The sequence below is a fragment of the Mus musculus genome, chromosome 11 (assembly GCF_000001635.26).
Source record: "Mus musculus strain C57BL/6J chromosome 11, GRCm38.p6 C57BL/6J".
Lineage (NCBI taxonomy): Eukaryota > Metazoa > Chordata > Mammalia > Rodentia > Muridae > Mus > Mus musculus.
Window position 1 is genome coordinate 54,755,480 of NC_000077.6, and position 22,778 is coordinate 54,778,257.

Sequence of the window (22,778 nt, forward strand, 5' to 3'; positions counted from 1 at the left end):
TGTCAACACGGTTGGATTCATGTTAAACAACTGCTTTCCTCTGCTTTTCAATTCTTACAGCTGTCCAGCTCTACATGAAATGTTCACTCGTGGTATTTGCAGAAGAACTTTAAAATACTTTCGTGTTTTTTCTCATAATTGGTTTGCCCTTAGTACATTCTATTTTTAAAAGGTTGATATGGTTGCCAGCTTTAAGTTCCCCTTTACTTTAGAGAAACAGTATTCTATTTTAATTAAAGTATATAGCCAAAAAATTCTCCAGAACTCTCAAGTTCCCTGTCACTGCCGATGTTGACTGTGTGTTGGGAAACACCCTTCCTCCCAGAGGGGGTCTGTGTTCTCTAACCTGAGACTGTGCTGGAAGGCCTCTTATCTCACATTGTCCTCAGCAATCCTCATTCTGTTATATGTAGTGGACCACATGGCAGAATGGATAAACACGCTTCTATGCAGAGAAAAAAATTTCAGGTCTTTTCTCCCCTCCACTCCCCCCCCCCCCTTTGAGAAAGAGTCTATGTAGTCCTGGCTATCCTGGAACTCACTATATAGACCAGGCAGCTGCTGCCTCCCAAGTGCTACAATTAAAGGCATACTCCACCATACCTAGCTTCCAGTAGATTTTTAATAAGAGAATAGACAACTACCACTGGGTGATTATACTGATAAAATGTGGAACGTATTGTGACTAACTAGAAGATGATGGCCATGAGATGATAAACAACTGTCACTGAGAGAGAAGAGAAAACCATAGGCCATGGAGGGCTCTGCTTACCCTGAAGATCAAAGCCACACTCTAAAGCCACACAGTAATACTGGAAGGGAGAACACCAACAAAATGAACTGACTGCTGGTGAGTGCTCAGAACACAGAGTAGACTGGTTTTGTGGACATCATTTCCATATCTAGCCATCAGTGGACAGACTTACCACTCATCAATGTGGCCACTCACTCAGCTCTCTGAATGGAGACTATGCTGAAAGACACACACAGGAGACTCTTCAGACTCATTAGCATAAGTTGTTCCTTGAAGACGTCTTCTCTTTTGGTTTCTGCGTTTGTTTCACTCAACACTGGCCCTATCTGAAAACAAAAGCATGCAGTTAGGAGCCAAAGCTGCAGGGAGCAATTCTCCCCTCTATGTAATTAACTGATACAAATGAAAACTGAACCCAAATGCTAGAGCACACTTAGCACCATGGTTAAACAAACAACCTACTTTTTAATGCATGTAATGTACTTATTACAGAGTCACCACTCTCTTCTCATCATATAAACTGATTGTTGCTTCCATGTTATGCAAGGTATAACTCAGACCAATGGTAGCCCACTGCACAGAATCCAGGTGACAAGTCTTCCATGGATACACACTATGTTAAAGAAAGGACACCTTCTTACATTGATAAATCTGAAGACTTCACAAAAAAAGTCAGATTTCTAATCTGTCTTGGAAAATGAAATCAAACCACCTAAGGTCTGCTCCTACATGGAGCAAAATCAGATTGAATTAATCAATGAGCATGGGCTTTGTGGCTCTCCATCCACAGATATCTCTAGTCACTCTCTCCACTGTAACTTACTTTACAGTTACTGTCTGGACCTGATAAACATCTGAACTTTCAAAGTCTGATATGTATTTTTAATAGCTCAGAGAGAACACTGTATTACTGTCAAAGTCAAATGTGTTCTTCTGACTTAGGAATATAAAATGAGATAAAAACATGAACTTTGAGTCAGAAAGCTGCAGATTTGAGTTCTAATTCTGAAAATGAGTAGCCAAGGTTGTGTGGCCAAGCCTACATTAAAGATAAGCAATTTCTTCATACACAAACATCCAGATAAACACATAATACACTATAAGCAACAATGGGCCTCAGATCTAGCATGCAGCTCAACTGGTGATCTAACCAGTGCTTCCTCACTCTCGCTCACCTCAGGGACACCATAACTCACGTCATCATTATCCATCCAATGTCTTCACCCCCTAGAAGTCATTCTCTTCCAATTCTAGCCATTCAAACAAACAACAGCTTCTCCTTAGACATCAACCTCTTTGATGAAATTGTCTGTATATCCAACTCTTTACACTGTGGTAGGCTAGGGATGTAACTCGGTAGGTGGGGGGCTTGCCTTGCATGCAAAAGGCCCCAGGTTTAACCTTAGCACCAAAAACTACAGCAAAAATAAAAACAACTAATTTTGTCTTCCAAATGCTGCTGGGACAAGCTTGAAGTGCATAGCCAATCTTTTTTTCTTTTTTTAATTTTGTAGATCCTTTAAAAATATATACACAAACATACTCTGTCATACAATGCAGCCATTGCATTCCTACATATTTATCTAAAGAAGCAGTAGTGTACATCTGTAAAACTACAGCAATGTATTTGTAACATGATAAAATGAATAAGCAAAAAAGAAAATCAATCAATCCTCTGAGCTGAGTTCCTACATTCCTATACTACAAAACACATCAGGTTGTATAGAGTTGGGGTCTGGCTAATTTTGGTGAGTGTTTTTATTTATTTGAAAGGGTTTTTTTTAATAAATAAAAGTTTATACAATTTTTAGAAATTAAAGAAATGCACCTAACTCACTATGTAAATGAGCAGAAAACCTAACTGACTGGCAGAACAAGCAGCTGAGCCTCACCCAATCACAGCAACTGAACTTCAGCCAAGCACAGGCTGCCAGCAGATCAGACCACACCCACAGGGGATAGAGAAAGAGACGGAATCCTATTGTACTTCCCTTTTTGTTTTAAAGTACTCAATTCTCAGACAAAACTTTTATGATTATGAGTATTTCCTAATTCAGAAAAAAAATCACTTTAACTTTATTTAGATTGCCTTTTTTTTGAACAGCAAAATCCAGGAAACAATCCCAATTGCCTGTAGATAGGTGAATGGTGAATGGATAAACAGGAATATACCTTCATTCAGGCATTTGCAGCCATATGCCACGTAAGCCCTAGGATAACTATGAATGCAATCCAATACAGAATTGCAAAAGGACTTAGCACAGTCTGAGATTTTGTGTGTGTCTGTTAGTGTGTGTGTCTTAGCTACCTGGTTCTCAATGGTGAACTTTGCAGAGGACAACAAAAAAAAAGTTGGTTGAGCATGCCTGGTTGTACCAATGACTGAACTGCTCTAGGGCTGTGGATGGCTCACAGGTAAAGTAAAGGGCTGCCATACAAGCATGGAGAGCTGAGTATGGACGGCCAGCACACACAAGTTGGATGCAGTGGTACGCATCTCTAACCCCAGGAGTAAGGGTGCCAAGCAGGTGGATTCGGGGTACTTGCCAGTCAGCCAGGATAGCCAAAATACCAAGCTCCAGGTTCTAAGAAACTGCCTCAAAATACACAACAGAGGGGGTCAGTGAGATGGCTCACTGGGCAAGGCCACTTGCTGTCACATCTAAGTTCAATCTCAGGCATCCTCATCGTGAAAGGGAACCAATTCCTTCAAACTTCCCTCTGATCTCCACACATGTGCACACATGTACCATACACCCACATACATACATACATACACACACACACACACACACACACACACACACATATACATACACACACACACATATATATATACACACACACATATAACAAATTAGTAAAAGTAATTTTTTAAGATAGAGTGACAAAGAAAAATAACATTCCTTTGGCCTTTATATATTGACATGTGAATCACAGACAGACAGAGACGCACACACACACACACACACACACACACACACACACACACACACACATGAATAAAAATAATTAACTACTAAACATACATCAACATGGATGAATCAAAAAACTTATGCTCCATCCAAAACCCACCCGTACTGACTACAGACTCATGATAGAGCACTTGGCTAACATGCACAAAATCCAGGGTCTCCAGCACTGAGGAAACAAACACATATGCATGTGTATACACACACACACACACACACACATACATACACACACACACACACACACACACACACACACACACAGAGAGAGAGAGAGAGAGAGAGAGAGAGAGAGAGAATGCTATAAAATCCATTTATATAAATTCTAGAAAACAAAAACTAATTTCTGGTAACAAAGAGCAGATGTATCAACTGCCTGGCAATAGGTGTAGGGAGGCAAGAAGTTCACAAAGACTGAAACCAAACTTTTGGGGTGACAGATATTTTCATTACAGTGATTTTTGTGGTGCTAGGGTAACACCACAGCCTTGGGCACCCAGGCAAGTTCTGGCCCGCTATCTGTTCCAAGACTCAGATTTTCAGTAGCTCGAGTGTGGTATCACTTCATGGGCCTATATATATAGCAAAGTTTATCAAACTGAACACTTTTAAATTGTGCAATTATTCTATTTAGAACTAATAACTCACTGCAGATTGATAATTGATATCAAGACCCACTTCCATGGAAAGCTGGATCGTTTTAATGCTTGACACATGATTACAATCTTTTCAGAAAAGATTTTCAGAAATGTATATAATGCTAAGTACTAAAAACACTATTGTTGATCACAAAGAAAGCATATGCTAAAACATCACTGGATCCTAGTGTAATCGAGCACTCTCGAAAGAAAATTGAATAGGTTTATTTATTCAATTCTAGTCAGTATAGTTCCTTACTCCCTTATTATATTTTGTAAGAATCAAATATTTTTAATCATTTCACTGTCAGTTAAAACTACATTTTAATGTACTCACCCAAAGAACATTCATGAACCCATTACTGGCATGTGGTGGTGCTTTTATATGGCACTGAATGCCACTTTCCCGCCTGGCCGTTGTTCACCGTGAAGAGACGGAACACGCTGCAATACCTCTCTAGCTGAGTTTGAGATTATAGCACTCTCCGCACAGAAACTTTTGTTTTCCAAGGTATCCATCAAAGTGCCATGAATAAAAAAAGGATTCTCTTTAAATGAGTTGACATCTTCAAACACATCCAGGCAGTCACAGAAAAGTTAAACATGTTCTCCATCACCCAGTGAGACCAGAGGATGAGGAGAACCACTGGGACACTGTTCTGTGTCACTGCTGCGTCAAAGTATAATGTCCTGCCTCAGTATCTACTATCAGGACAGTGGAGAGTAAATAAAGATCCCACTAATAGCAGAAACCCAGCTATGACTCCTTCTAATCCTTACACCCTCTTACAAGTTTTAAGTACCAATCCACTGTAATTCAAAAGTCATAAGCTTAAACCGATCAAACTGTAAGGGAGAGCCCTAGGTCTTACTGGAAAATTTTTTACTTAGTTTTCATTTTTCCCAAATGGATAGAAACTCACATTAGCAGAACTTGATTCCTATTAAACTACTCCAGATAATCTAATAAATATATATATACTTATAAATTGGGCATGGTGGCACAGGCACTTGAGAAGCAGAAGCAAGCAGAAGTGCCACTTAATTCAGTATAATGCTTGACACTCAACTGAATTTTTAAATATTTCATTATGCTACAAATGAAATAGATATAACCTTGTATAAGGACTGCCCATCATGGTTTCAATTTACACTTGTTTTCATGGTCATTCCTGTCTCTATCTCAGGATGTCCAGTTCAAATAACAAATTATATTAAAATTCTACCTAATCATAAATTGCATGACCACCCTTGTTTATAACTGAAATGCTTTCTGATTTTCCCCCTATATTTCATTTTCAAATGTTCTATCTCCTCCTCCTTCTGTGGATCAGTGCCACACTAGACAGGCTGGCATGGGAAATCTCTGTCCTCTTGCCTCTCTGCCTCTGCCTCTCTGCCTCTCTGCCTCTCTCTGCCCCCCTCTCTCTCTGCCCCTCTCTCTCTGCCCCTCTGCCTCTGCCTCTGCCTCTGCCTCCCAAGAGCTGGGTTACAAAGTATGCTGGCTCCCCAGCTCTCTCACAGTCCCTCTTTGGTGACAGGATTCCTTTGCTCCACCAACTCACCACGACCTGTTTCCAACCCAGGCTCCAAGTCTAAGATTCCTCTTTAATCTCACTTTTGGGACAGTATCATGTTTTCCAAACTTAATCTTTCTTACATTTCTATCTGAATTCCAAAATAAAGGTTAGTGATCTAAAAATATGAACACTACCGTAACAGATTAAAAGTTTATCCCTTCAGAAACAACGACATTTTAACAGCAACTCCTAGAAAGGAAGTGTTTTAACCCAAAGGGAAATACGAATAATGGGAATTCTAGATACTGTGACAAGCTGAGTGGTGCTCGCGCAGGGAGGGCAGTTTTCACTCTTCAAATTAAATAGTTTGGCAGTTTTTACTTGTTTACACATGAATACAGGAGTCTTTTCAGTCCATACAGGCTCCTTAACTTGTTTCCTTCAGCCTGGGGTTCATGGGGCATATGTATATTGATGATGTATACTGCTGATACTCAAACCCACATTCCCAGCCCAAAGCTCTCCAGCCTACATGTTCTTCAGGGTAATGCAGAGTCTACAGCAGGCAACACATCACACAAGATGTATGCCCTCTGCCTTCAGCTTAACTCAACTCTACTTTTCCTTACCCCTCTCCTACCTCAATTCTATCCACCTTATTGTATCCTACACTCTCTCTTCTACCTTGTTTCCCAAGCAAAAAAACAAGAGTATATCATTCCTGCCTCCTGTCTTTCTGCTTTGTTCTTCAAGGCCAAACCAAGATCTTTCTTAACTATTTTTACAACCTATTTAATTCCAGATCTACAGCCACTAGTAGAAGTGACTGTCACCAAGCCTGACAATCTGAGTTATACCCCGGACCCACTTGGTAGAAGAGAATCTTTTGTAAATTGTCCTCTGACCTTTACATGCATGCTATAGTATACTCAAAACTCCTCCTCCCCAAAGCAGGCAGACATATACATAAGCATATACATACACATATGAACAGGCAAACATACACTTTTTTAAGACTCTAAACCAGAATCTGGAAGTTAGCATATGTGTCTTTTTTTTTGTGTTGCTCTGGGGTGATTTGCTTTGTTTTGTTTTGTTGAGAAGGGAGCTCTAGCAGGCCAGGCTAACCACAAACTTGCCATGTAATGTAAATGAAGGAGGCCCTGATCTCCTCCCGAATTTCAACCTCCACCTCCCAGGTGCTAGGATTACAGGGTGGATGTACCACCACTCCAGGATTATTTTGATTTTGTGGAATAGGCTCTCTCTATCTAGTCTAGGCTGGCCTTGAAGTCACTGTGTAGCCCAAGCTAGCCTTGAGTTCACAATCTTCCTGGCCTGGGATTATAGGTATGTACCATCACCCACAGTAGATATACAGCATATCAAAACCACACGGTCATCTGCCGTTTCATGAAACATGGGAGGGCATAAAAAGAACACACTAAAACGAGCTTTTAGTTCCCTATTACAGCCCTGTTAGAGAAATGTTTAAAATTGAGTAATGATAACAACACAAGACTTGAGGCTGGAGAGATGGCTCAGCAGTTAACAGCACTGTTCTTTCTGAGGACTCAAGTTCAACTTCCAACCTCCATGTGGTGGTTCACACCTATCTTAACTCCAGTTCCAGACGATCTGATGCAAAACCCTCATAAACACAAAATAAAACAAATCTTAGAAACAAATACATAATGAAAGCAAACATCTTCCCGCTCTAGTCTGGGTAAGACTTGTTCATTCCTCATGCACAATCTTATTTTTGAGACAGGGTTTCCCTGTGTAGCCTTGGCTGTTCTGGAACTTGATCTGTAGACCAGGAGGGCCTCACACTCAGAGATCCGCCCGTCTCTGCCTGGGACTACTGGTAGTAAAGGGTATGTGCCACCACATCTAGCCTGTTGTACATATTTTTTTTAATATTTTAAAATTTTATTTATTTATTCATTCACTTTACATCCCAATATCAGCCCCCCTCTCCTCCAAGTACCCCTTCACACAGATCCTCTCCCTCCCCTTCTCCTCTGAGCAGAGCCCCCTCCCCAGTATAACCCCCCACACATTCTTTTTAAAAATTACCGCAATATCATTTCAGCAAGATAATAAAGATAAACTGAATTTAAAAAAAAATAAAACATAGCAAGTAGAGATGGTTCAGCAAATAAAGTCCTTGCACAGCATGAGAACCTGAGTGTGACTTCCGAGTACCCAAGGAAAACCGGAAGCCTACAGAAATAGGAGAATCCAAGAAAACTCACCAGCCAACCAACCTGTGAACAAAAGACCCTCCTCCTCTCACCTGTGCATGCATGCTGTGACACACACACACACACACTCCAGCAGTAAGAGAGAAAAATAAAGGTTTTACAGTTCCATCCCCAGGCATACTTCCACCATTCACTACAAACAGGAAACACACTATAAAAGGTTTTTTACTAACACTAGCTTACTTGCAACCGAAAACATTAGGCCTGGAAAAAAAAACAACTTTATATAAACAACAAAATTAATGGTTCATATTTAGATAACACTTCAGAATGTATCAAATCTATGTTGAAATGTTTTGAATCTTACCACCTTCAGAACACCCTGCATGCATGCCTTGTAGAGCAGAAGGATGCTCATGCTCCCAGGTTACGTCCCTTCCTGTACTTCAGGGCTGGACATTTTTTTTTCCAAAAAAGTAACAACCACCACCAAAAGCAATCCCCTACCTTTTCCAGATCTTCCTCTTGTAGTTAATTTATCTGGAACGTAAGCAGGGCTGAGTAAGCAGCTCCTGGGCGTGAGCAGCACTGTGAGGCTTGCAGGCTTCCTGTGCTGATGAGTTTGAGTGCTTAGTGCGCAGGAGGAGGATCACCTTCAGAAGCCACTGTCACCAGCAGCAGCTGTGGCCCCAGATTCAGAGTTCTGACAGCCACCTGCCAGTTTCAACTTCCTGACCCCTAGGACATAACTATGGGCCTATCTTCTTGAATATATTAATTCAAAACTACTTCAATTCTATTCTTCCAGACCACCCATTCCCTTTTGTGTGTGTGTGGGGGGGGGGGTTGCTGAGACAGTCTCACATGGTCCAGGAACTCCTGATCCCCCCCCCCCCCCCCCACACACACACACACACATCTGCTCTACCTTGAGAATGACCCTGAAGCCTGATCCTCCTTATTCAGTAATTCTATCACCACCAACTGTCCTTCTGAAACCGTAAAGTGTTTGTTTCATAGAATAGACTCTGAAAGTTACGTAAGTGTCTTGTGTTTAAACACACATTACTTGTATTTATTCCTTCACCCCATTTTAGAAGTCTAATACATAAGACTTCGTATTATGAATTTAATTTGTAAGGTCAGTATGAAGAATTAAACCTGGCCTGGTGGCAAATGCCCGAAACTTCATCATTCAAAAAACAAGAAAACAAAGTTCTGACAGATGTAATGTGGAATTATTTTATGTATAATGTATGACAATTAATGGACTAATAAAATACTAACACTCCTGTGGTAGTTTGGATAAAAATGGCCCCCACAGGTCCATAGGGAGTGGCAATTACTAGGAGGTGTGTCCCTAGAGTGGGTGTGGCTTTGCTGGAGGAGGTGTGTGACTTTGAGGTCTCAAAAGCTCAAGCCTGTTCACTTCCTGTTGCCTGTGATCAAGGTGTACAATCTTAGCTCCTCCTAGCACCATGTGTGCTTTTCATGATGATGATAATGGACTAAACCTCTGAAACTGCAAGCCAATTCCAGTTAAATATGTTCCTTTATAAGAATTGCCATGGACGTGATGTCTCTTCCCAGCAATAGAAACCCTAACTAAGACAACTCCTAAGACTACAATGATCCGGTTTTTCTAAATTAAATACATTTCTGTTAACATAAAGATGCAATTGCTGTTGTTTTAAAAGTTTCCTTGCCAGCTTGGTGATACAACCATCTGTAAGGCCAGCATCCAGCAGACCGAAGCAGAAAATCAGGAGTTTAAAATCAGTTTAATCTACACTGTTAGACCCTGTTTCAGAAGCCAAAAAAACAAAACAAACAAACAAAAAAGCCACCCTATATAAATAAAATGTTCCTTTTGCTCTGCCAAGTATAGAAATGTTTTAAAACTCAATAACTTTTATCTCCCAGACTACTCACTGGACAGTTGCACATGCGCAATCTTAAATCATGTTACTGCACTGACCACCATTCTCCCTTGAGTTCTCTATAGTGAATCTAAATTGCCAGTGCAATGCTGGAGATGACAAGCACAGGCTTGGATATGGGCGTTTTGTCTCCATGAAGTCTGCACACCAAACGAGGGCATGGGATCCCACAGGACTACAGTTATTGATGGTTGTGAGCTGTCATTTCAGTGCTTGGAATTGAATCCAGGACCTCTGGAAGAGGAACCAGTACTGAGCCATCCATCTCTCCAGTTCCTAAAAGGACTTCTTAAAATATAAATACTAGACCTGCAATCCCTCCTCGTGTAAGAGCCTGCTTACCTGGGTGACCACTCCTCATCAAAGAAGGCTCTCTGCAACAAGTAGAGACCATCACAGAAAACCACAAATGGATAGAATCCAGAAACTGTGGGTGGTCCAGCCCCAATGAATGCATATTCATCATATTCATTATAACTTCTGTATCTATGACTCAGGGGACACCATGGAAGAGGGGGTGAAAAGACTGTAAGAGTCATAACACAAGGAGTCTGCTGTGAAACAATCTCTCTTAGAAATGGCTGCATAAATGGCAATATCAATGGATATGTTAACATGAGGGGGGGGAAATGTTGAAGTATTGGTCAGTCTTGAAACCATATACATACAAACCGCAAAACACTGTCACTACAAGGAAGGGGGAAGGGGGAGGGGGAAAGACACACATGACGACGATAATATCAACTTGATAGCAGGAGGGGATACAAGAGGGGTTTGTGGGCCGGGCGTGGTGGCGCACGCCTTTAATCCCAGCACTTGGGAGGCAGAGGCAGGCGGATTTCTGAGTTCGAGGCCAGCCTGGTCTACAGAGTGAGTTCCAGGACAGCCAGGACTACACAGAGAAACCCTGTCTCAAAAAAAAAAAAAAAAAAAAAAAAAAAAAGAGGGGTTTGTGGAAAGGTAGCTAGGAGGGCTGGAGGAAAGAAAGAGAAAGAGTGATATAATTCTATTTCAATTAAAAATTTTAAAACTAGGGCTGGAGATGGCTCAGTGGTTAAGAGCACTGACTGCTCTGCCAGAGGTCCTGAGTTCAATTCCCAGCAACCACATGGTGGCTCACAACTATCTGTAATGAGATCCAATGCCCTCTTCTCATGTCTGAAGACAGCAACTGTGTAATCACATATATAAAATAAATAAATCTTTAAAAAATAAGCATTTAAAAACTAGGCCAGGTTTAAGGGCGTAAGTGCCTTTAACACCAGCACTCAGGAGGACCAAGAATATTTCTCTGCACTCGAGGCCAGTCTGGTCTACAGAACAAGTTCCAGGCCAGCCAAAGAAACCCTGGAGTGGGGGCGGGGGGGGGGGGGGGACGGGGACGGGGACGGGGGACGGGACGACACACCCACACCATCAATGGCTAAATAAGTAAAGGCATTTACTTGCTACTATTTCTGATGACCTGACCCAAGTTCCATTCCAGGAATCTGCATAGTAAAAGGAGAACTAACTTCTACAAGTGTCCTCTGACCTCCACTTGTACAAGTGCACATACATATACCCTAAATAAATGTGAATTTAAAAATATACTGGGTTATTTTTGTTGTTTTTTGAGACACGGTCTCATTCTGCAGCCCAGGTTGATATCAATAATCTGCCCACTTTGCTGCCAAGTACCAGGATTCCAGGAAGGTACATAGAGTCTGTACAGTCTCCCTCTGGAAGATCTTCAGGAGCAGCAACAATCCATGCTGCTGTCAGTTCCTATGACATTTATGCCTTGCAGAGTACTGGCTGAGGACCTGCCTGGGGCTGTTTTACACACTATATGTTTTATATATAAGTAGAAAAAAATAATCTAATGATGAAAACTACATATTTATAGTTATATAAATAGTTTATGTTAGCAAGTGTTATATACCTTACATAACTGTGTGTTCTATACCTATGACCAGCAGCACAGTTATATTATACCAACATCACCACACTCAGGTTACAGGGCAGATACCACGACATGTTATTGGTGACAAGAATCTCCATCATGATCTTATGGGACCACCTCTGTCCCATAAGTTGTCTGCCTCCATTACTCAACCACCAGACTACAATTAAGTGTTCATATTCTTAACTGCATTATTCATAATGGCTGAAATGTGAAGAAAAAACTTACAATGTTCACAAACTGATAATAGAAAAATAAAATGCTGTGCATGTACACCATGGAATACTCAGTTGTAAGAGACAGAGACAGGTGCTACAGTACTGACAAACCCCGATGAAACCAAAAAGGCAAATCCCAGGGACAAAAACTTCATTCTTGTGTCAGTGCAGAGCTGGAAGGATGTTGGTTTTCTCTGGTGATGAAATCACTACTTAGACAAAGAAGGCTGCCAGCAGCTGACTTATACATTTGAACAAACTGCATCTACTCTTAGGAAAAATTCCCCAGAAGCCTATTGGGGGAGGGGTCACCCCTCCCAAAAAGGAGCAGAAAAGCATTTTCCCCCCCCCCAAGCACATTCTTAAATGAAAACCCTCGGATCAACAGGCCAGGCAGGAGGTCTGGAGAGTAGCCCCACCAGCTTACTCCCCGCATCAGTGCACTTAGAACCACACTGTATTCAGAACCAAAATACCATTGTCTTTCAAATCTGGTAAAAGAAACTTGTAATTATTATTGAAGTTAAGAGTTGTTTCCCCCACTTTTAGCTATATTTGTTCCCAAAAGGGTCAATTTATTAAAATAGACATCATTATGAATAAATGTTAGAAATACAAATGTGTCCATTTCTAAGGAAATACAGAAATAGTTATTTCCTCACCCTTTTAGTCAGCAGTAATTAACTCTTCTCAATTCAGTTTGGCTCAGCTCAACTCAGAACAGTTTAATCTCAGTTGATTTGTTTGTTTGTTTCGTCCCAGAACTCACTATGCATTCCAGGCTCACCTTGTACCCATTGATATCCAGAGCGCTAGAAGTAAAGGCATGCCGCACTATGCCTGGCTAATTCAGTTTTTAACATTAAAACTTCCACTGAAGTCAGGTTTTTTGTTTGTCTTATTTTGTTTTTGTTGGGGGGGGGGGGTCAAGACAGGGTTTCCTGGCTTTTTTGTTTTCCTCTTGTGCATTGTGTATTTACCTGTCAATAAAAAGGCCTACAGCCAATGAGTGGAGGCAGAAAATAGGAGGTGAGAGTTCAGAGAGAAAGATGATTCTGGGAAAGGGTAAGTTGCAGGAGATTGACCCCATAGAAGAAGATGGTGCCTTGAAACTGAAGATCAGGTAACCAGCTACATGGCACAACTTAGAATAGCATAAATGGGTAATTAAGTTATGAGCTAGTCAGAGAACAAGCAAAGAGGCATTTATTCATGAACTATTAAGCCTCAGAGTCCTTATTTCTGGGAGTAAAGTGAATGAGAGGAAAACCTCCAGTTATAGATGACTTTAACTTGGCTGTCCCAGAACTCATTCTGTAGACCAGGATAACACTGAACTCAGAGATATACCTACCTCTGCCTCCTGGGTACTGGGCTTACAGGTGGGTTGTTTTTGTTTTTCCTTTAATTGGTTTTTTCCATATAAGGTTATTCTCTAGCCCTGGCTCTTCTGGAACTTGCTCTGTCGCCCAGGCTGGCATCAAATTCAAAGATCCACCTACCCCTGTTTCCTGAGTGATGGGATTAAAGGCAACATGCAACACCACCACCTGGCCATAAATCAGACTTTTAAAAGACTTTTAAAAGTCACAAGAACCACTCTCATTTTTGGACAAAGAGAGTAAACAATCAGCACAAATACATGTGAGTTCACCTGGATCTCACATATTTCTACTTTCCTGACCCCAATTAACTTTCAAGAGCTCCCAAGACATCTTAACACAATAGGTACAGCAGGAAGGAAATGAAACATTATTAACATCTTCCACAAGCCAAGTCATCCCCAAAACACCTAATCCCTTTCTTAACTGAGAAAGCAATGGAAAGCATTTTAAGAGGACTTACCATGCCACTTCTCAGCACCTCCCAAACTCACCGACTTAAAACAGACACCACTGGCTGTGCGGCTAATTATAAGCCTCTACACCACTGGTTCTCAACCTGGGGGCCATGACCCCTTTGGGGGCAACCCACCCTTTTAGGGATTGCATATCAGATATTTACATTACGATTCATAACAGTAGCAAAATTACAGTTATGAAATAGTAATGAAATAATGTGGCTAGGGTCACCACAACATGAGGAAGGTTGAGAACCACTGCCCTATACATAAAACAAGGTTTCACAAAAATAAGGCTAGTTTTCATAAAATAAATGTAAAGGACAGTGATTTCCTAAGAGCACCACACACACACACACACACACACACACACACACACACACACACACACACACACACACCTTGACCCTACTAGCTAAAAGCTCATGGAACATGGAAGAAGGGCAGAAAGCACGTAAGGACAGGAGGAGGGAGAAGTCTGTGAATGTCTTCAGGACAGGACGTGCGTGATGCTTCAGTCATGTGCTTGTTACAGCTGTGGTTGCCTCACTGGGTCAAGTCGACAAGATCAGTGAGCACCCAATGGGCAACACTAACCGGACTCAGTGGGTTATTAGCACAAAAGTAGAAGAAATTTTAAAAGATGGGTGACATATTGGGGTTGACTGGGAGTAGTGGAGGATAGGAATTGGGGAACATATGATATATTGTTCATAAGTACAAAATTGTCAAAATATAAGAGATATTCTAAAAAAATAACAGGACAAAATTCACTCTGAATTTAAACTTTAAAAAAATAGTATTTTAAGCATAAAAAAGTATGGAATAATTCTCAACATTTTTCTTAAATAGGCAAACAGTTGCTTATCTGTTCACAAATATGCCATGTTTTTAGGGACATTCTCAAGGAACTGTCAGTTGACTGACAACAAATGCACTATTTCTCAATAGAGAATAGCCACATCAACAATATTGCTTTTTATTCTTCTTTACCACATTAAGAAGTAGTTTGAGCAACCTCTGTACAACCAAAGTAAGAAAATGGCTATAAAAAGACAAACTGCAGGAGCCTGTGAACATGTAATGCCACACAGAAAAAGACAGCATTAGGGAGGGTAAAGCCAAAGCCAAAGCAAGTAGCTTACCATTCTGGTAAAAGACTAGTCACTTACTGTAAAAACCTAAGGGCTCTTGGATAGCTGTGGTCACTACTACTTGAAGACACAAACATCTTCAAGATGTTGATGAGATTGGGACAGTGGTTTTCTGAGAGTGCAACACACACACACACACACACACACACTGCTCCCACAAGTGCTTTTACATGTATGAAATAAAAATCAAACTCTAATGTAACAATTCTTACATGCTAAACTTTTTCCTAAGAACTCCTGACATAGAGCACAGCAATAGCTAATGGAACTGTCAGCTGCAGATGACACAGTTTTTACACAGACTTAGTTGCAGGCTTTCAACTAAACATATCCTTGAGCCTGAAAATTGATGACTCCATGGTAAAGTCCGTGCCTGGCATGCACAATAGACTCTGCCAGTGTCTGATCCTAGGGACTGGGGTTAGGTTCTTCTAAAATTACCTTTTCCCTCACATTTATTTACTTACTTATGTATGCCATAGTGAAACGTGGAAGGTGGGGGTGATTTTCTCCACCCACTGTGAGTCCCAGGGATCAAACTCAGGTTGTCAGCTTAGCAACAAGCATCTTTGCCTACTAAGCCATCTCACAGGCCCACTATAATTATTGTAACATTAAAGTAACACCAAACAATGCAGAGAAAAACATTAATTTATCCTCCAGCCTTTATTATATCCTAGGACCACTATTAAAGTAATTCTACTGTATATGGGACTACATTTTTTTGTTAGTCAATATAATATAATCAAGTGTGACGGTAAGAATGTTCTTAAAAAGAAAACAAAACAAAATACTAGATAGCCAGCATGGTGGGACAGGCCTGCTGTCCTAGCACTTGGTAGGTAGAGGCAGGAGAATCAGGAGTTCAAGACCAGCCACCATATAGGGAGTTCAAAGCCAGCCTCTGGCTCAAAATAAATCAATAAAATAAAATAAGGTGACCTGCCACATTCCACTGCCCATAAACACAAAAGAGGGGAGAAGAGAAAGAAGATGAGAACAGTGAGACAAGGCCTCACAATGTAGCCCACATTGCACCATACTCTTCTTTAAGGTTCTCTTTCATGTAAGGATAAATTACATAACATTCACAAGCTACATAATATGCTGCATAGCCCTCTAGCAGGAACCACAGCTTAAGGGTTTGCCATGAGTCAGGAAAATGCTTTCTTAATGTTTTCCAAGTCCCTGGACACATAACAGGGACTCACTTCAGGGACATTTTTTTTAAAAGATATATTTATTATATCTAAGTACACTGTAGCTGTCTTCAGACACACCAGAAGAGGGCGTCAGATCTCATTACAGGTGGTAGTTAGCCACCATGTGGTTGCTGGGATTTGAACTCAGGACGACCTTCAGAAGAGTAGTCAGTGCCCTTAACCACTGAGCCACCTCCCCAGCCTCAGGGACATTCTTTTTCCCACATCTTCACAATTGAACCTATAGATATACACAGTGCCACCCTAGGGATGACCAAGTACAAGCCCATTAATGGTGAAGCCGGAGAGACTCTTGACCCACATCTCCACACCATGAGTGTACTCTGAGCCCTCTTCAGCTCTTCACAGGTACCCTGGCTTCACCTCCTTTCCTATGCTCTGCTCCTCCTGCCTCAGCTGCCTGAGTGCTGAGAATCCATGTGTGCATCACCACATGCAGCTCACCAATACTTCTCTCCACAGCTTTACTCACAGCTTTACCTCTGTCCAAAGTTAAATTCTCCTTTCCAACAGATCCTCTCTCACTGAATAAAAAGCAATGCTTTTACAGTGGTAACATTTGCCGAAGTAAAATGTAATAGAATCTGTTGAGGATAAATTCACTGACTTTTCTGCAAACACACTCACCAAAACTAACCCCCTGTAATGGTGGGGTAGACAGTCAAGCCTTTTCCATTGGTTTATGTTTTCTAATGTTCTTTATGAAACAGTTTCTTTATTTGGTAGTGTGCATTAGAGAACAACTTGAGCTAAGGGATAATAAATTAAGTAACGTAAATGTGGCTGATCAATGCCAGCAACCAAGTTCAAGTGCTGAACAATAAATTCACTATAACAGGACAAGAGTCTCTAGAACTAGGGTGTTGAAAACAGAAGCTGTGAACATCTGAGGACTGACAGGAGATCATCTACTGACTTGATAACACTGACTGGGAGACAGAGAGAGTAGCAGAAAATGCCAGGAGCTTTTATATATGCTGACAGGCAAACTATAACCAAAATGCTGAACTAGAGTGTTTATATATACATTACAGAAGGAAGAGGACAGGGAGCAGGGAACTGCACACAGCATACTTGCTTAGCTGAACGTCTTTCACTACAGAGAAACAATCTGAGTAGACTGATCAAGGTTAAATCACAAAACCAACTAACTCCCAGAGGCATTATAGGATCTTTAGCACCTGCACTGAGATAAAGGAGCAATTAGAAATACAGTTAAGAGTGCCAGAACATGTATATACATGCATGCACACACAACGCAAATTTAAAAATGGGAAAAAAATGCATGAGTTCATGAATAAGGATCTTATTAATCCTAGGGCAGTATTTCACATATAAACTCAATTAGAGCAATGCTAGATTCTAATAAAGATAACCTAGTCCATAAAATAAATGGATTTGAAAACTTTAACCAAAGTACTCTAGTGTGTAATCAAAATTACTTGACATGTAAAATACATATTAAAAATGTAATAAACAGTGGGCTGGAGAGATGGCTCAGGGGTTCAGAGCACATATTGCTCTTATAAGCAAAGGTAGGTTGCCAGCACCCACATCAGGTAGATCACACCACCTGTAACATCAGGTCTAGGGGATCTGACACCCTCTTTGGGGCTCCATGGGTAACTGCATTCATGCTCATACACACATACAAGCATGCTCATATGTGCGTGCAGACACAATTTTAAAATAATAAGTACATATTTTGTTTTGTTCTTTTGAGATAGACTCTTACTATGTACTTCTGGGTGTCCTGGAACTCACTGTGTACACCCTGCTGGCCTCAAACTCACAGAGTTCTACTCTGCCTCCTAATTGCTGGGATTAAAGACATGTGCCACCACACCTAACTTAAAATTTTTTTTAAGTTATGAGAGAGAGCCAGTGTGGTGTTATATACTTTGTAATCTCAACACTTGGGGCTAAGGTAGGAAGATGACAAATTTGAGGCCAGGTGAAGCAAAACAGCAAGACCCTCTCTCAAACATCACAACAACACACATATAAATACATATGTAAGTTATGTTTCTTTTAATGTGAAATAAAAATACAAAATCTGATATTTATGGTTATTACTGCTTAGGAGTTAAGATTAATGGACTTGAGAGCTTAAACTATGTGTACATGTTTATACAAAAGCATACATAAGCCTACCTCAAATGGCCATAAAAATCAAGTCCAGATTATGTCCACATAATAGTACCACAAAACAAATCAACGAAAAGATAGATTACATATTAAACAAAAGTGTAAAAATGTTTAATAGAGAATAATTTTTATTTACACCATTATTCATTCAGGAACTTCTAAACCAGCCGGGGAGTGGTGGTGCGTGCCTTTAATGCCAGCACTTGGGAGGCAGAGGCAGGCGGATTTCTGAGTTCGAGGCCAGCCTGGTCTACAGAGTGAGTTCCAGGACAGCCAGGGATACACTGAGAACCCCTGTCTTGAAAAGCCAAAAGAAAAAAGAAAAAAAAGAAAAAGGAACTTCTAAACCACCTATTTCAAAGTTTTACCTAAAAGACTTTTATCAACAGGATATGGTCCCTATAGCTTAGGGGTGGAACGTTAAGTAAGAACTCTTACTCACAGAACACTGCACACTTGCATGTAATTAACTTCCCTGGCATTCTCCTTTCGCACTGAACTTAAGTTGCAGTTTAAAACTGCACTTCAGAGATGGGCTGAGGCGCAGTAGCTTGACTGCCATGCATATGTTAGGCCACTGCTTCAACCTCCAGCGTTACAAAAATGAAAGCACTCATGTACAGCCCAGCATTTTTCATTAAGAACACAAATATGCACATCCATACATTAAATATTATTCAAAATAGTAATATACATTACTGTAGCTAGCTGCTAATATACCATGGAAAGGCAGGGTATTGTGTGACACACCATCACTCTGCTCTCATATCCCCAGCTCTGCTTTTGAGAAAGGAGTAAACAGGAAGCAGTCAGTCTGACAGGACACGGGAGGGAGTTAGTGACTTTTGTGCCCTGAAATTCCCCCCAAAACTCTGAGAACTGTTTGACCTATTGACAAGAAATGGTAACAATAATGCAAGAAGGGGCTGGTGAGGCAGTTCAGTAAAGTGTTCACCATCAGGACCTGAGATCGATCCCTAGCCCTGATAAAAATCCATGCAGTGACACACACCCATAATCCCAGCACGGAGATGGCAAACAGGACCTCTCAGGTCTCACTGGCCAGACAACTTGGTTGAACTGCAAGGCCCCAAGTCCCAGTACGACTGTTTCAGAAAACTGGGGAGTGAGGGGAAGCTCAAGGAACAACACCTAGAGGTTAACCTCTGGGATACGTACACACATATACAAAAGAATATTGTCGGGTTATGTAAGTGACAGTAATTGCTTTTCTTTAACGAAGTTTACCAAAAGAAGAATGTTTTGGCTTCCAATCTCACTTCAGCGAACAGGTCTAGTAAAAAGAAAAGTACAACAACTCCAGTCAAAGCTGGAGTGTGTAAGTCCATGTAAGTCACCAACATTCAGCCTTCAAGAACTATTATCTTAAAGAGAAATATGGAGTAAGCACCGTCAAAAAGTTCTAAAGAGCCAGCCAGGCATAGTGCTCATTTCATTATTGCACTTGGGAAGCAGAGGCAGGAGGATTTCTTTGAGTTTAAGGCCATTCTGGTCCACACAGTGAGTTCCAGGTGCATAAGTGAGACCATGTCTCAAAAAATAGAACCCACACAAAACAAAACAAACGTAAGTGCTGCCCCCTCCTCCAGATCACACTCCACCTCTGCATCTCCCTGCCCCACTTCTCATTTCTTCTTCTGTCCCTTATCACTTACCTCAGGGTGTCACCACTTTCCATATCAAAACTAATTTCAAACTTACTTCTTCCTCTTGCATTTTTATTTCCACTAATTCTTCCACTCTAAACACTTTAGCTACAAAAACACATGTGCATTCCGCCAGCTCCACACACTCATTTAGCACATTCCACAACTATCCATTGTCCAGACACTGAGATACATTCCAGAGAATGAGGCAAAGTTGTATCTGTAGGGACACACATAGCACAACCGTATACTAGGGCAAAGGAACTTCAAAGGAGACCACACTAGAGCCCACCAAGGGAAAACTAGGACTTGAGCTCAGGACGATACAAACAGGGGGTCTCATAAGCTCTGCAGTAACTCTGGTTTCATTTTCTATAACAGAGAGCCATCTGTTGCAGTTTGCTCTGTTCTGTGACAAAACACTGTCCAAAATCAACTCTCTGGCTCATTTACCAGCTCCTGCTTGAGTTTCTGCCCTGACTTCCCTCAATGATGTACATGACCTGGAAGTATAAGCCAAACAGATCCTTTCCTCCTCCCAGGTTACCTCCGGTTCAAATGTTATCATAGCATAGAAGGTGGGGGGGGGGCAGCCTAGAATACCACAGAAGGCTCTGGAACATAGAAGTCAAATAATTAGACTTCCATTTTAAAAACATGACCTGGTTGCTCTGCTGAAAACAGAACAGAGGAGGAGCAGCAAGAGAACACTTGCAAAGAGTGTGGCAGGACTTGAAAATGACAAACTGGGTCAGTTTATTTTTCAGTGCCTATGGGCCTGGTTTTTTGGCATCAAACACTGAGTCTTGCACACACTCAGCAAGCACAGCCACCAAGCTGGACAATCCTGGAGACCCTACATTTATTCTTAGCACGGCTTTTAAAGTAGATAAAAGCATATGTTTTCATGACACCTTATTTTAACTCAACGTGGAGAACCAAGAAGATCTGGTAGGTTTTCAGCCACAGATGCTGACAAAATTGACATTTAACAAGATGAGGAAGACTGGAATGGGAATAATGACCAGAGGAGGAGAAGCGGGAGAATGAGTTTAGCTGTGATTTTTGTTAAACAACACAAGCCTATTAGATGTCTGGTTGAAAACGTTGAATAGGCAGATGGATCTACAAGACTGGAGGTTAGAAAAAGATTCAGCCTAAAGATAAAATTCTCAGCTTTTCTCACTAGATAGGATGAGATCACGAGAGACTAAATATAAATACATCAGAGATCTAAACATAGAGCCTGGGAACACTGGCTCCTTTTTTAAAAGCTGGGCAACAAAAAAGGAACCAGTAGAAGAAACTGAAAACACACAGTATTTATTATTCAGAGAGCAAAGGAAAGAAAGGTTTCAAAGACATGATTATCAATCAAGCCAAATGCTGCTATCTCAACTGAAATTACTTGGACAACTGACTGGGGAGTCTACCCCCAAGGTGCAGCTATGGCTGACAGAATAGAGGAGCCAGAAGGGACAAGAAAAAACCAACCAATCATCAAAAAACTGCAACGTTTTTAGAGCAGTAACTAAGGTAAGAGAAGAACATGTTGAGAAAGACTTTTAGAAGATGGGAGATTTTTCAGCATTATCTTTATATGACTAAAGTGATCCAGGAGAGATAGGACAAAGGTATACATGCTGAATGAGATCAAGACTGAAGCAATTAACATCCTTGACCAGAGAAAAGGAACAAAACCAAGCGCAAGGGAAGAAACAGAAGATGTGAGTAGAGATGTAGGATGGTCAGGAAATGTTTTCTGATTGCTTTCATTGTGAGTATACAAGAAACTAGTTCATCAACTGGAAACAAAAAGGGGGTAGAGGGGTGTGGTACAAGAGCTGACAGACAAGGTGTGAACAGTCATTCAGGAGAAAGACAGCTGGACCAGGGGAAAGCCCTGGGATTATAGACTGAGAGCATGCAAGGCCATCACGGCCAGTAAGCACTTGAGAAGAGCTGGGCATGGTCTAGGTAAACACTGCTCTACGGGCTATGGGGGGTCAGAGGAGTGCAATGACAAAAGGATGGAGTGTAAAGAGACAAGAACAGTGGGTGGCCCTTCAGTTCAAACATGACAAAGAATATTCAAGAGACTTTACGGAGAAAGAAGTCTTAAAAGCATATGATGCTATCAGCAATGAGTCACACACACACACACACACACACACACACACACACACACACACTCACACACGTACCCTGAAAGTGCATTACTAAACAGGAGCTGGGAAGGATGTTGAGGCCCCAGGGAAATGCTAAAAGCTATGCTGTATAAAGTCACTTTAATGTACTATGCTTACTTCTACTAACATGCTACTCAATAACAGTAGAATGTGGTTCCCAGACATTGAATTCCCAAGAATACCACTTACAGCATTCCTAGGACCAGATTCATCTAAAGACCCACTCGACAAAAATGGCAGATAGCATTTGAACTAACCACTCAAAACCTCACACACACACCATCTCTAAACAGGGGAGGATACCTTTACTGAAGAATTGGCAATACTATTTATGAAACAAAGAAACAAATGAACAGGAAAGAA

At 41.0% G+C, this 22,778-nt stretch overlaps 1 protein-coding gene across 4 annotated transcripts in view; it reads right to left on the reverse strand.

Annotated features, from left to right (window-relative positions):
• Positions 1-22,778, reverse strand: part of Cdc42se2 (CDC42 small effector 2) — a 70,289-nt gene that overhangs the window by 38,065 nt on the left and 9,446 nt on the right. For 2 of the 4 annotated variants that reach the window (NM_178626.3, XM_030246370.1), the window contains exon 2: positions 927-1,080. The exons of 1 other annotated variant lie outside the window; for it this stretch is intronic. The gene's annotated coding sequence lies outside the window, so the exon portion shown is untranslated. Of the gene's footprint in view, positions 1-926; positions 1,081-4,701; positions 4,861-22,778 lie in introns of all 4 variants that reach the window. One more of the 4 variants, XM_030246369.1, reaches the window with a different exon arrangement.